This window comes from Panthera leo, chromosome B4, assembly GCF_018350215.1.
Source record: "Panthera leo isolate Ple1 chromosome B4, P.leo_Ple1_pat1.1, whole genome shotgun sequence".
Classification (NCBI taxonomy): domain Eukaryota; kingdom Metazoa; phylum Chordata; class Mammalia; order Carnivora; family Felidae; genus Panthera; species Panthera leo.
Window position 1 is genome coordinate 85,653,990 of NC_056685.1, and position 16,540 is coordinate 85,670,529.

At 37.8% G+C, this 16,540-nt stretch overlaps 1 pseudogene; it reads right to left on the minus strand.

Moving 5' to 3' along the window:
• Positions 1 to 3,409: 3,409 nt before the first annotated feature.
• The window catches only part of LOC122225419, a 50,254-nt pseudogene continuing 37,123 nt past the window's right edge, over positions 3,410 to 16,540 (minus strand).

The following is a 16,540-nucleotide window of genomic DNA, read 5'->3' on the forward strand; positions in this document are numbered from 1 at the left end:
GGTTGTAGGACTGAGGTCCCATTTACTTGCTGGCTTTTGGCTAGAGGTCATACTCGGTTTCTAGAGGCCCCTTCTATTCCTTAGCTCCTGGTCTCCTTCCTCCATCTGCACAGTCAGCAACAGCAAGTCTGTCTTACACTGTGATATCTCTGACTCCCCTTCTGTCATCTCTCCTGCTACCTCTTCTCTCTGACCCCAGCCTGCGAAAATTCTCTGCTTTCAAGGACTCAGGTGATTAGACTGGATCCAAGATCCAATTTCATGGAATCCAGGATAACGTCTTCATCATCATTAGATTGGCAAGGTTCCTTTACAGCAGTACCTAGGTTAGTGTTTGATTGAATAACTAAGCCCAGGAACTTGAGTGACATCTTTAGAGTTCTGCCTACCACAGCTGACATTATTTGAATCTATAAATCAATCCCAATCAAATCTGATTATGGTTTTGTACACAAAACAATCAGAAACAAATGGAAATTGGGTTTTCAGTTCTGCAGGTAAGGATCTCGGAAGTCACAATTTCGATCTAACAACAAGAAAAAAGCTGAACAGCCTGAAAAATCAACAACTCTTCCTGGTTTCATAGGAGAGGAGAAGTCATAATGTAAATCACTAGATTGAAGAGACAGGTGAGTAAAGGGCTTACAAAAGCAGACTCACAAGCAGAAACTGCTTCAAGAATCAGTGCCTGGGTAGGAAAACCTGAACTCTAATCCATGAATTGCTGGAAGCTCACCATGGAGAAGTCTGAAGGCTAAGAACTCCAGGGAACCCAGTTATCAGTGTGGGTCGGGGGGGATGTTGGCATCCACAAAACCCTGAGATTTACCTTCAGGAGCTCGACCAGGTTCCCACAGTAAATATCAGAGAAAATCCCTTCCTGCTTTCAGCAGGGGGATGGAGAAGGAAAACATTTTGAAATACACCAGAGCACTCTAAACAGAGTCTGACCTCAGCAGAAGCTAGTTAGCCAGAGCTAACCTGCAGAGGTGTTATCAGAGCCTAACTGACCTGGGGAGGGGAAACACCAACTCCAGCCAGCTGCAGCCTACCATAAAGGAGAAGGGAAATACCCAAATCCAGACGGCTCTAATCTTCTCCCACCTAAGGGGTGAGAAAAAAACTGAGAAACACTTGTACAATTCACAGTCCAGAGGCATATGCTCATTAGAAGACTGGGGACCTAATCATAGGACTATGGTATGCTTCCTCTTCCCCTACACCTTCAAGATGTATTTATAGCAACTGCTTTTATTCAGTGCATCATATTGGCTCTCAGGAAGAAAATTACAAGACTTTCTAAAAGACACACACACACACACACACACACACACACACACACAATTTGAAGAGACAGAAAAGGGATCAGAACCAGACGCGGCAGGGACGTTGGAATTACCAGGTGAAAATTTAAAACACCTATGATAAATATGCTAAAGTCTCTAATAGATAACAAGGGCAATGTAAGAACAGATGGGAAATGTAAGCAGAAAGGTGGAAATCCTAAGAAAGAATAAAAAATTCTAGAGATGAAAAATGGTGTAAGAGAAATGAAAACTGCCTTTTTCCCCCTCATGATTTTAAACGCAGGCCAACGTCTACTTCCTAGGCAGCTGTGAGAATGTACAGGGGTAGGGATGTTTGTTAAGTCGGCATGCTGGCCCGTAGTAAATACCCAAATCAGTCACTGATTTGTTTACTGGTAGTATTCCTGCTGTAGATACAGCTGTGAAAAAGCAGCCAGACTCCTGCTCTCCACCAGCTAGCATACTGGTGGTCCTTACTACGTGAGTCCTGCTCTCTTACCAGTAAGCAGAAGTAGTGGTCCCTGTTCGAAGAAATCTAGACTAAAAATATTCTTTGGATAATCTAAAAACCTTCAGGAAAAGATTCATCTTCTATTGCAAGATACAGTTTTCACTCGATGAAACTATGATATTGTGATCATATCATCAATCAACTTTTCAGAGAGACATTTCTCTCCCTCGGGATTATTTCGCCCTAGAAGTGTGCACAGCGATGCCAGCCCTTGGTTTCTGGGGGGAAACACGATCCGCCCAGGCCCGCAGCTGCCTTCGCGCTCAAGCTCAGGCATGTGTTTGGTTCCAGGTTTATTAACTCGTCTACGTGACAGGGGGAGCCAGAGAGGACAGTCTGAGCACCCGGAGTAGGAGCGGGCCAGCATTCCCCAGGGGCCGTCGCTGGAGAGGAACAGAGTCCTGGTCACCTGCCGCCCTCCCTGCGGGCCGCCTCGCGTGCTGGCCAGGGCCTTGACCCACTTGGTGCAGCTGCGCAGCTCAAGACGGAGACGCAGGGGGACCTCCCTGGGACGCATGAGGCCACTGCTCCACGCAGAACGAGGTCGCCTGGAGCACCTGCACCTGGCTGAGGGCGCCTGGAAGCAGGTAGGAGGGCCAGCCAGGTGTCGCCGTGAGCTTGAGGGGAGGGAACTGAGACCCCAAGACGGGGGAGGCTTTGAAACCCTTCGGGCACCCAAGCTTTTCAGATGTGCTCCTGAGGGAGGTTTGCAAACCTCTAGCTTACAAACCCTCCCTCGCGTCTACCCCAATGCGGAGGGAGAACTTGGCTCCTAGACAGACTCAGCTGAGATGGGGCGGCTTCCGCTGGCCTGGGCTCAGTTCACGTTGTCGTCCTTGTTGTCGCTGCTCCAGGGCTGTGTCCCCCGCAGGGTCCTTGCGCTGCTCACCTGGTTTGCGTCGTGGTGGTTTTTACTCAGGACTCTCTGCTTGGCCTTCTGGGTGTGTCTGGACCCCTGTTTTGCGCCTGAGGCCCGGGTTTGCGTTAGGCGTCTCGGTTTGCGTCTGGACCCCGGTTTTACTTCCAGCCCTGGATTGAGTCTGGGCCGAAGTTTTACTCTTGGTGACCCGTCTTTGGGACTTTGGGTGTGTGGCCTGCTCTTTGATGGCTGTCTCTAGGGACATGCAGGACTAACTCTGAGGGCCCCCGAAGACTATGTCTTTGCATACTTTTTTAAAAAATATTTATTTTTGAAAGAGATCCAGTGCCAGCCAGGTAGGGGCAGAGAGAAAGGGGGTGACAGAGGATCCCAAGCAGCTCTACAGTGACAGAGAGCCCAATGTGGGACTTGAACTCTCTGACCTGAGATCATGACCTGAGCCCAAGTCATGGCACCAAATCCAGGCACCCCTGGATTTGTATACTTTAAATCTGCTGCCTGAGGGTATCTCAGCCTTCTGGCTTCTTCACTGCCTCTCAGACTCCTGACATTACCACTTGGTAGTTGGTGAAGCCAATCCAACCTTGGTATGGGGAGGGGAACCTGTCTCCGAATATCTAAATGGTGGCTGGTTATATTCACTCTTCCTAAGTGAATCTGTAAATGGAAATGGCCAGTTGTATCATTTGACATCCATTTCCAGAACTCTGGTTACAGCTTGCCGAAGAACCTGCCACCTCCCTGCGATTCAGTTTGCTGCAGCTGGGAAGAAGCATTTGCACTGAGTCCTGCTACATCCTGACCTATTTCCATTTTACAGGAGAACCTTGTTTCTATTCCTGTAATGATTTTAACCCCTCCAAACCTCGAAATTTGGCCCTTAAATCCATCTTAAATATCATCCTACCATAAAGAGGGCACTAGTTTAACTTACCATAAATAGAAGGTAACTATAAAAATTATCAAAATAAAAGCCTAGTCATGTTATTAAAATTTACCTAAGTCTCCAAATCCTCTGGATTTAGAGCCTGAGTTGCTGCTGCAAGATAAAACTCTTCTCAGGTGATGAATAGGGACAAAGTCAATTTCCGCTGTGTTTGTTACTTTGTGTTTTTTTTTTTTTTCCTATAGTCACAATCACATTCACTTACATTTATAAAAATAGCATATTTGCTCCTTTCCCCACCCCCACTCCCAAGACTGGATTACTCAATATTGTCTGTGTTCACCTTCCTGGGGATATGCGTCGACGGGACCCAAAGATCCGTAAGACATAAGGAAACTCTAGCAAAAATAATTTGAATCTTAAGGTCTATATGAATTTCTGTTTCTTTCTGAGTGTCTTTTTCATTCTTTTACCATAAAATGGGTTCGTTGTTTCCGTATGTTCTGGAGAAAATCTGTTATAAGGACCTCACAAATTGGCCTGGCCCCTGTTGTTACATTCATGGGCTAGCTGGTCTTTTGCTTCTAGTAACTTCATTGGTTTCTACCTAATCTAAAAATAATCTTCAGTTGGCTTGGTTTCCTGATTATAGTCCTCCAATCAACAGTCAAACTTGGTAAAACACATTCTAGAACTCTGGCTTAACAGAGGCTCTGTGTGGGGATAGTTAGATCTATCAAAATTTAGACCCGGAAGATGCCCTGAAGTAAATGATTTCAGCTAAACAGTAAATCTAGTAGTCAGAATGGAAGACAAGAGAAAGAAAATTAATTACAAATATTTAGAGGCTACCATCAACAGACAAACATTTTGAAATCTTTGTTTAAAAAGAACAGAGGAAAGAACAAAACAGTTATTAGTTTTCTAGTGAAGGTTTTTTATTCATTTACTTTTGTTCATTTTTACAGTCAGGACCAAGGCAGACCTGCATATATTTGAAGGCATTTACTTGAAGGATAAAGGGAAAAAAAGATTGGCAGTTTTGGAAAAGAAGGCAATATGTGATCCGTTCAGAATTACGAACGGAATAAAATGTCTGCCTACTTTAGGTTTAAATGAGAACAGACTATTGAAGCTGTGAAAAAATACACAACTCTTGAATCTCACCAGAAATACCGCATTATAGCAAATTTTTGAAAAAGTATGACAAACAGTACTCACCTGGAGGAGTAGAATTGACACTGATGTAATAGTGGCTGCATTTATTCAGCAGCATAGGGAAAAGGATTGTTTTTAGTTCAAATAGTACATTACTGGTTTGGTTTTTATTTTAACTTGATAATAAAAATGTATGTGTAAGTATATACACATATATAGTGTATGTAATATGTGTACAATATACATATAATACAACGTGTATAATATGTATATACATAAAGGTATATATATGTACATAGTACACACACACACAAACACACACACACACACATTGGAATGTTCAGCCATGAGAAAGAAGAAAATCCTGCCACTTGTGACATGGACAGACCTTGAGGGCATTATGCTAAATGAAATAACGTCAGACAGAGAGAGACAAATACTATGTGATATCACTTATATGTGAAATCTAGAAAAGCCAAACTCATAGAAACAGAGTAGAATAATGCTTACCAAGGTCCAGGAGATGGGGAGAAATGAGGAGATGTTGGTCAAATGGTACAGACAGACTTACAGTTAGAAGATGAGTAAGTTCTGGAGACCTCATGCATAGCATGGTGATCATCATTAACAATTATGTATCTTGTATTTGAAAGTTGCCAAGAGAGTAAATCTTATTTCTTGTTCTCACTACAAAAAAAGAAATGGTAATTGTGTGATGCGATGGATGGTTAGATAATGGTATGATGGTAATCATATTGCCATAGAAAAGTGTGTCAACTCAACAGGCTGTACACCTTAAACTTACACAATATTATATGTCAATTACATCTCAATAAAACTGGAGGAGAAAGATAATAAGTATTGACTCAAAAGGAGCATTAGACTTTACATTAAAGTAGCTACAGATCATGAAAGTTAAAAGTATTTGAATTTTAAGTGTAAAAAATATATAGCCCATTTTGACCTTGCATCATCAAACTGATTTGCTAATATATATATATATATATATATATATATATATATATATATATACACAATTAAAAAGAAAACCTAAGCCAGTAATTTGAGCATTTTCTGAGCTGATCCTGAAAGCCTAGTTTTCAAGAGGTCAAGGAAGTACAAGTCATCCGATTAACTCTGTGCAGATGGGGGCACAGAAGGGACCAGACAGGTGAGAGGGTGCAGGTGACAGTCTTTTATAAGGCTCATCACTTTGACTTGTGAAGAAGAAAAAGTCACCATCTGTGCTGTCATCCTTGTTAACCTTCTACTCTGAGTGGGAAAGATAACCTAAATACTGAGAATAGGTGGATAAACACAAAGCAATATTTGCGTCAAGACTACTGAAAATCAAACCTTGCCTCTGTTTGTCAGGCTTATTATACATATTTTTGTAGACAGTTATCGTTATGACTGAGAAACTGTTTTGTGAGAAAATACAATCATCAACTCTGATTTAAATTTGAAACTAGTCTAATTTAAGCATTAAAATTCCATTTTTAAAAGTTTATTTGAGATAGAGAGAAAGAAAGAGAGAGAGAGAGAAATAGAACAAGGTGGGGAGGGGCAGAGAGAGAGAGGAGAGAGAACAAAGCCCAAGTAGGCTCTATGCTCTGCACTGAGCCTGATGAGGGACATGGTTGGGGTTCAATCTCACGACCGTGAAATCAAAAGTCAGTTGCTTACCGACTGAGCCACCCAGGCACCCCAAAATTACACATTTGGTGTTAGTGAGCTATTTATTCATAATGTATAACTATGGCTCTTATTTTTAATATCCAAGTAATTTTTAATAACCAATAAGGGAGACAGGAAGTAATTTTGAGTTTTATGTCATTGAACAAAAAACCAAGGGGGCAATTTTTATTAAGTTAATGTTAAGTCATACAGATTTTTTTGTTTGAGTAAAATTCTGAGAATAATACTGTCTTTTGCAATGATATGCATTTCAGGTTTATACTATTTGATTTACTTTCTCAGAACTTTGAAGTCATTCCTTGCTTTCATACCCTGCTTGAAGGAAGAAAACTAATACTACTCAGATCCTCCAAGGTCTGTGTAAATATACACCACCAGTCATAGTAGTTTCTTATTTCTCTGAGTGCCTAGAATTTAGTGTCAAGCCATGTGTTTGACCAATCTGTATTTCCCTGTGATTCCTATATCTTACGTTGAACTAGATACATCGTTCATACTGTTTAACTTATATATCTACCCAATTTCCTACTTAGATTTCCTTGTCTCATCTCTAATACATATGAATTCTTATTAAATGTGTGTTTTTATTTGATAGGCAATTTCATTATCCATAGGATAAAACTGACATTTCTTAGTGAAGCATGTAAGGTCTTCTGCGATTTGACCAAAGCTGGTATCCAGAGCCTCATCTCCTTTGATTCCATCTCATAGCCCATGTATCAGCCAAAGCTATTGCCTTATAGTTCTTGACATACTAGTTTCTTAATCCAGAATGTACACATTTTACCCCTCTACTCTTCCAAGGCTAATCTTCAATACCCAACCCTGCTTAGCCTACATGCCTCTCTTATGGGACCTCCTGTAATTTTATCCAGCACTCTCATTTTGTTAGAGCTTATCCTCAAGTAATATCTTCAGCAAAGGAGAGTAAATTTCTTGACTCGATGCATATTGAAGATATCTGTGTTATGTTCATATTTGAGATCAAAAGTAGATTTAGATAATTGTAAAGAGGCATTATTACAGATGAGGTAATTTTTTTTTTTCAGATTTACGTATAGGTGTAGTGTAACTCCAATTAAGTTATAAAGTTTAAAGAGAAGAATAAAGAATGATGTGTGTGTGTGTATACACACACACACACATATATTCTTTTGTAATATATATATCTCTAAGTTGATTCTCTTATTTTTTATTGTAATGCTTTATAAAATAATTTATTATAAATAAACAATTTTTTTTACAAAGTTTTGACTTAAAAAATTTTTTTTAATAGTTTTCTTTATTTTTGAGAGGCAGAGAGAGACAGAGCATGTGTCGGGGAGGGGCAGAGAGAGAGGGAGACACAGAATCGGAAGCAGACTCCAGGCTCTGGGGTGTCAGCACAGAGCCCGACGCGGGGCTCAAACTCAGAGACCACGAGATCATGACCTGAGCCGAAGTCGGACGCTCAACCTACTGAACCACCCAGGCGCCCCTGAAGTTTTGACTTTTATGTCTTCCTCTCCATTCTAGAATAGAAGACAGTTGTTGACAAAAATTGTGTCCTATGTTTTTTTCTGAACATAAAGCATTGCTGTAAATATTCAAATACTAAACCACGGGTAATAATAATTATTATTATTGACATATTTCCTCATGGTCATATTTTCTTAGTGTAGATAGATAATTTAATAGAATAAAGTAACATCTCCTAAGAGATAAATTCCTAAGTTATGAGTCATAACTGAAAATTCAGTAGTAGTGTCATCTCAGATTCTGAATGTGATCTTCTCCTCTTTGGATACTATAGCAATATCATATCTACTATCTACTATGTGCTCATTTTCTGATACCTTGAGACAAATATGCCTCTTTATAGGTGTTTTACAGAAAGTGATTAAAAATATACGTAGCCTTCAAGAAGAAAATATAAACTTTTACCTCAAGATTCCTGATGAGGAGCAAATAATAACAGGGAGTATGTCCTGTCAGACCACACGTAAGAATTTTTCAAAAGTGGGAGATATAGGCCTATTGAGGAACCAAGGTTCAGTTGGAGAAAGACAAGACACAGTGTCAAGATTTAGCAATTTCAAGTTTTCAGTTAGGAAAACGTGTAGGTTTATGACATCCAGAATTGTGGAAGAGACAATTATCTCATTATTTTATTTATCTAAATATCTGTTAATGCTTGCTATGAATCAAGCAGGAAAGGCAACAAGAAAGAAACTCGGGTTCAAAGCCAGAATGGTCAGAAGTTGAGTATGTGCCCCTAGGCAACAGAGAACCAGCTGCTATGAGAGCAATCAAGGGCAGTGTTTAGGGAGTTCAATCCTCAAACGAAGCACTTACACACTTATCAAAGCAAGGGAACATATAAACATGGGTAGATAAATCATTTGTAACTTTTAAATTTTATTTAAGATCTTTTATGTTATTTTTATGACAGGTTCATAAAATTTTGATTTTCTCATGATCATGTACTTGAACAAAGGGAAAATTCGGTGGATTTGGTCATCTGTATGTTTTATATACTTACCTTATTGTCATAGTCTTGGCTATAAATATTACTTTTCTCTAAATCCTGTTTCTAGTCCTCTCAATGCACTTAACTCTTAGGAAGATTCTATCAAAAATCATTCACATGTGTCCAGACTTCTATTTCTATTTTTTCGACCTGAAATTTCATTTGGAGATGTCGTGGAGATTAAACCAAATTTAGAACCCCAAGTGATTGCCATAATAGAAAGGCAGAAGAAGAAAATAATGAATAGTGCTCCATTCATTCAAAATGTATATTTCAATTCTTAGTAAAATAAAATATAAATACAGGTTTTCCCCAATTATAGAGCCTTTCATGTTCACACAGAGGCATTACTCAATGTAATTCATCTAAACCAGAATTCTAGTAGTATCAACCAAATCCATTATACACACATTAATATTAAGGCACATTAAAATTTAATTAATCCAAATAAGCTATTGTATCCTATTTTTATCTATATTATTAGAATGCTTAATATAAAAATTCATAAAATTATTGAATATGTTCATATATATTAAATTGGAATTTTAAAACTTTAGTTCTCATTACTGCCAATGAAATTTTTTTTTGCTATATTATTCTACCATTCAATAAATTATAGGCTAGAAAATCGTATATAACTAAAATGTAAATGCCTAGAAAGAAGAACATGCTAAGAAAAAGATATAGAAGTTCCTGCTTGTATTTTGCCTTTTCTGGTTTGGAATTCTGATATCTAAAAAAACACATTTTTTTTTTTGATACTGTTAACTATTGAGCATAACTTTTTAAATTCACTATGTTTTATTCACTACTAAAAGAAAGTCAAAAGAGAAAAAGGTGTTATATAAATCTTTTTAAGATGTATCTTCCTCCTCTTGATGAGAGATGAACTTCTCAGTACCCTTTATTGCCTTTAATATAAAGTCTGAGTCTTAACAAATGCAGTATGTTGTTTCAACCTCTTTCCTCAAGACCTTAGAGTTGAAAATGCAAATGACCAGTTCATGTAGAGCCAAACTGCAAGCTTAGATGGCATGAAAGATTCATTATTGAGTCAAGAGGGAGTGAAGAATGAGAAATGAGAGACAGGTAGAGTAAGACCAGAATATTCAGAGCCTTGAATTTCAGTATGTCTTCCAATGACCTATAGGCAACAGAGAACTATTACAATGTTAGTAGTGGGTAACATGAAAAAAACAGTGATTCATGAAGGTTAACCTGGTAACAGTGTCTGAAACGATGCAAGGAGATTACAGAATACACTCCTTTTCATTTGTATGGTTATGTGAAGCCTGTGCTTTCATGACAGCATTTCCCTGTCCTGCCACCTGTTGGTCAAGTTTAAAAAAATTCTCTTTAAAGCCTATTACTGTAAAGGAAATTATAGATAAGCTGAGATTAAGAAGGTAATTCTGAGTCATCCTTAGTAGCTGGAGATTCAGAGTCTTCTATCAGTATACCTGGTCTTAAGCAATTAGCTTGGAGATCACACACAGAAAGAAATCTTTAGAAGGATGAAGATGACCAAATGATTTAATGAGGATGTTAAAATACTTACACGTACATCATCTTTTAGGTACAGCTATACTATGAATTTTCCATTGACTTATTTGACAAACTAGAATAAATAAGTCACTTATTAATATAGATAGAATGTAGGGATGCATAGTAACCAGGAATGGCTGAAATTGACTTAGGGGAAAGTACATTTGCTATCAACTCTGCAGATAGTGAGCCAAGTTCACTCAAGTCAATACCACTTTATCAAAAAAGTAGGGCATTTAAACAACATACCCAGAGTTAAAAGACAAGTGACAGTTTGAGTGAGAAATATTCTCAATTCTAAGAGGAATATTTTAACATTTTTAAAACTTAATAATAATTGGGGCACCTGGGTGGCTCAGTTGGTTGAGTGTCCGACTTTGGCTCAGGTCATGATGTTGTGGTCTGTGAGTTCGAGCTCCGCATTGGGCTCTGTGTTGCTGACAGCTCAGGGCTCTGTGCTGCTTCAGATTCTGTGTCTCCCTCTCTCTCTGTGCCCCTTCCCTGCTCATGCTCTGTCTCTGTAAAAAATAAACATTAAAATTTTTTTTAACTTAATAATTATTAAATCTTAATAAATATTAAATCTTAAAAAAAGAAAAAAACACTTCAATTTTTAAATGGCCTAATAATGTTAGAACTATTTTACAGGAAAAAAATACCACCTAGTTAGCCAATAAAATATGAAAATAAATTCAACCTCACAAGTAAACAGTGCTTTGCAAATTAATACACTGATACTTTTTTCCTCAACAAGATGAAAGCATTTAAACAGATGATGATATACACACTGATGAATTTTAGTGAATGGGAACTCATATTCAGTTTTGGTTTTCAGTGTACCTACTATATTTTGCATCATACTCATTAGTTGCATAGCAAATAATTTCAGTTTCAGGATCCTAATCTATAGAATTATTACACAGATGTTCCCTGTAGTGTTTTGTAATAGTGAAAACCTTTAATAACTTAAATGTGATGCTTAAAAGAATAAGATAGATCCGTGTAATTGGCATGGAAAATCTCTATTCTGAGTGGAAGGCTGATGGTAAAGTACATACAATGTGAAAGGCTGATGGTAAAATACATACAATGTTATTTCATTTCAGCTCTCAAAACCTCAAAGAAAAAATTGTATGTGCCTGTACATAGGTAACTGTATGCACATAACATATACATGTAACTATGTGTGTATTTATTATTATTTGTATATATATACACATATGTATATCCCATGAATCTACAAGTATAATAAACATAGGATTCTGGGAGAAATATACTAAAATGATAATAATAAATAAGAGTAATTACTATATTTAAAAAAATTTTTAATGTTTTTTATTTTTGAGAGAGAGAGACAGGGCACAAGCAGAGGAGGGGCAGAGAGAGAGGGAGACACAGAATCCAAAGTAAGCTCCAGGCTCTGAGCTATCAGCACAAAGCCCAACACGGGGCTTGAACTCACAAGCCATGAGATCATGACCTGAGCCAAAGTCAGATGCTTAACCCACTGAGTCACCCAGGTGCCCCAAAAGCCATTGCTATTGAGAAATGTGGTGCAGAGAGAAGAGTAAGGGGTAATTTGCTTGGTCTGTAATGTTTGAAGTTTTCACAAGAGTGGTTCATGTGTCATTTGTAAAGTTAAAAAAAATAATGCGCTTGTTGAACAATATTATCTGGAAAGTATCTGAATCGTCCAGATTGAATACTGCATTTACTGAGGTATATCTTAATGTAATTTTTGACCATGTGTAAGCTTTGAAAATTGTAAACATTAGGCTGAATGTAAGACCAGCAGTCATTGAAGAACAACAGTATTCTCCATAGCCATGAATTAATACTTAAAGTGTTGTATTTTAAATATTGTACAATTCCACTTAGATGAGGTCTCTAAAATAGTCAAATTCAAAGAAGCAGAAAATACACTGATGGTTGCCAGGGGCTGGTGGGCAGTGGGGAAAATGGATAGTTATTACTCAAAGAGTATAAAGTTTTAGTTATGCTAGTTGAATACATTCTAGAGATCTGTACATCATGGTGCCTATAGTTCACAGTATGCTATTGTGCATTTTGAAATCTTCTAAGAGGATAGATCTCATGTTAAGTGTCCTTACTCTCCCCTCCAGGAAACTCTGGGATGTGTTGAACATATCTGTTACCCTGATTATGGTGATGATATCATAGGTGTTGACATATGAGCAGACTCACCAAATTGTATACATTAAATATGTAGTTTTTCTATATCAATTACCTTTCAAAAAAGCTGTTAAAATAAATTTAAATACATTTAAAATATAAAATGTGCTTTCATTAATCTTCTTCCCCTTTCCTAATTTTTAAAAGTAAGTATAGCAGAGATATAGATGCTGTATGTCCATCTCAATGAATGAACTATGATGACTGACCTTTACCTTACAACTGGACTGTATTACTGCATGCATCTAATGTGGTATGCATTTTTGGAGGCAAGGAACTTCCGATTCAAGTGACTATTTGCCTTTCCACTACCTTGACTTGGAGCACATATCTGTGGAATATCTGGTTTGTTTGATGTTAGTTTCCTTCTTCCATAAAGTTTGTATCTGTGCATTTTGTCATTGGATTTGTAGTCCTAATGCCATGTATGATGATGAATCCATTCTAGTCTATCTCTATGCTTTGCCAATCATATAACCTTGAGGAATTACTTTCTTTCTCTTAACGTGAGCTTTCCCAAATGTAAAAATAGGGTTCTTTACTCCTCTAATAGGAATCTCGTGGATCATAGAATCCATCTAAAGCATCTAGCATTGTGCCTAATTGCTTTTATTAATCATTAGATAATTCACTTTTGCAACCCACTTCTTTCTTATTATATTTTCTGTCAAACACCTTATGTATTAATTTTTAATTGAAAAGGACCTTCATTTTTACATATATTTCAAATTAATTAAAGAACTCTTTTCCATCCATGTTACCGATTAACAGTATATGTTCTTTGGCTTCTCAAAGATGTTGTCATGGCTGCCTGTTTACCAGCAAAGATCATTTGGGCTGGGCTGTTTCCCAAAATGTAGCCCCTTGGAAATTAGCTTGCTCTAAAAGACTGTTTTTTAAGCATTTGAGTTTTTTATGACAAAATAAACTAATGCAATATAATTACAGATTTGTGAACTATCCTCAAATAGACATACCCTGAAATAGACATTTTCTCTGCTTAATGTTATTTTTTGTCTTCTTTTTCTTAAAACCTAAGAAGCTGATTGAAAAAAAAAAAAAAGAACTAATTCACAGGAATATCTGAAATTTCCAAATAAGAAGTCAGAAAAATGCAAATGTTATTTTTCATAATATTACTTTTCTAAAATTACACATACTGCATAATCAACAGTTCATTTAGCAGTCTATAATAATAGCTATGTGCTGTGTTTGAATAAATGTATTACATTTGTACTTCGTGTATTTCTGCAATTTCCAATTTCAAACCATCTAACTTATTTGATCATTAGCTTTTCCCCTTTTATTGACTAATGAAATTTATTTTTATTCCCAGTGAGAGTGAAGAAAAATGAAAACAAATATGCTTATTTCTCCCTTTCTGTCCATATTTTATTTTATTTTTTAAAAGATGCAATCAGCAGAAGTTTTTCTATTTAGGAACTTTAGGTGCTGACCACCATCCACCTTTGTCCTTTACCTCCTGAAGCTCTCCATCCCAAATTCCATTGTTAAACTGCAAAAATAAATGGGTTCCTAATGACAGCAAGTTTCCTTCCTTCTTATTTTCTCTCTGTAACTGTCAGATTTGTGTTGAATGCAATTTAATATGTTAGACCCAACTGACAACATTAAGTCTCTATGCAAGTGTCATTACTTGGTGCATAGTGTAGTTGACACAATGGACTGTGGAAAGGGTCAGAATATAATATTTTCTTCACTGGTATTGTTGTCATCAAGCTCATATATATACAGTAGCAAGGCAATATTTCAGCCAAGATTGGAGTAGTGCCTCCAATCTTATCAGCCACTCCTTTAAAATGAAGTTGCACTAAGTTCTGTCCAGTGAAGTAAATTTTCCAACAAATTTACTCCAGAGGATATTTGAAAGCATAACATTTATGTGGAAACTTATCATGAGTACCATGCGGTGTTTCTGGTTCATTGGATCCCCAAGCCACTGAAGAGGCTGATAAGCAAATATAGCTAGCCATAGTATAAATTCAAGATTACCTTCTATGAGATGTGATTTAAAATAATTACTCAGGCTCACACTGACCTCATCCTGCTCTGACTTCTTGTTTCACTCTGACAAGGAGAGCTATTTTCTGCATTTTCCTGGATCACCATCACATATCATAAAATAAAGGCTAAACATCTTCAGCTATGTTCCAGGAGTAACAATAATTGTAATAATATCTAAAAGTAAATGTTCATTGTGGTCCACATACTGTTCTATGTCCATATGTTAATCCATTTAATCCCCACAACAGCCCTGGGAAGTGGGTACCTTATTCTCTTTCTGCAGACAGTGAAACTTGGACACAGTTTAATATTTTGCTCAAGGTCATTAGAAATAATATGCACAGAAGTTGAGATCCTAAGCAAAGCATTATGGCTCTAAAGGCAAGTTCTTAACCACTATGCTATACTGAAGGGGGAAACATTTTTATGCCAGTGATTCTACCAACTTGTTCTCTCTTCCTCACACTAGGGTCTTTGTCTGCTCCCATGTGTGTGTAGTCAGAGCACCAAAGTCAGGGTTTAGTCCTTGTCTACTAGGGGTAGTCATCAATCAAGTTGCAGGCAACAGAAATTAACGCTTGCAGGAAAGCACTTTTCTGATATTGCAGAGTTCACACTATTGCCAAAAAATACTTTAAGAGCCAAGTTCTTAAAAAATATATATATACACATACGAAAAGATGAAAAAGAGCACATGGTTCTCCATCCCACTAACATCATGCTTTGTTCTGTGACTTTCTTTGGGCACAGGAATGTAATTGGAATATTTTTACACCACTTCTGAGAAATAGCTTTAAAAAGCATTGCTTGATTCTACCATCTCTCTTTTCTCTCTCGTAAATTCAGCATGTCCCACATAGGGACTATTCCTAAGGTGCAAAGCCCCAAAATAAATGCTTACTGTGTTTGACTTCTGAGATTCGAGTTTGTTTAAGTGACATAATTTAGCTCAAACTGAGTCATCTAGGGGCGCTCAGTAACAAACAGAACCATGCCCAAAATGACGTGACAGTGTCAGTTCAGTGAGAATATTGTTTCTTTTCTACAAGGAAAATGAACTTAAAGGCTGGTACCACTGCCACCATTGCCATTCAATACTGAATCCCAGTCTTGGCACCCTTGCCATCATCATCTCAGAAACAGGATTTGTTGTTGCCACAGCCACTGTAGTCATGGATTGTACACGGTTCGTGTTTCTTCAGTTCTTGATTCAGTGTCTGGGAGAGAGGCATCTCATTACTGGAGTCTAGGACTAGTACTTTTGCCTCAGGCATGAGGTTATCTAGGAAGGCAAATATCTAGGTTTTTCAGGCTTTATGGTAGGCTCTTCTCATCAACCGGCATACTGAGGAATTGCTCACATAACAGAGAATCTTGACATGCATCAGAATCTCCCAGACGTCAACTACCCCAATTAAGGAAGATTGAGGTCCTCTCTCTCATTCTCTTTCTTTCTCTCCCTCCCACTCCCTCTCTTTTTCCTTCTCCCTTTTTCTCCATTTATTTATTTATTTATTTATGAGAGAGTGTGTGTGTAAGTGAGCAGGGGACGGGCAGAGAGAGAGGGAGAGACAATCCCAAGCAGGCTCTGCCCTGCCAGCATGAGAACCCGATTCAGGGTTCAAAGCTACAAACCATGAGATCGTGACTTCAACTGAAACCGAGAGTTGGACGCTCAATCGACTGAGCCATCCCGGTGCCCTACTCCTTTCCCTGTATTATTGCTTTTAATGCATGCATGGAGTTGTGGCCACCATTTTGTAAACTTGAAGGACAGCATAAAGAAGTAAAAACAGGGCACCTGGGTGGCTCAGTTGGTTGAGCATCT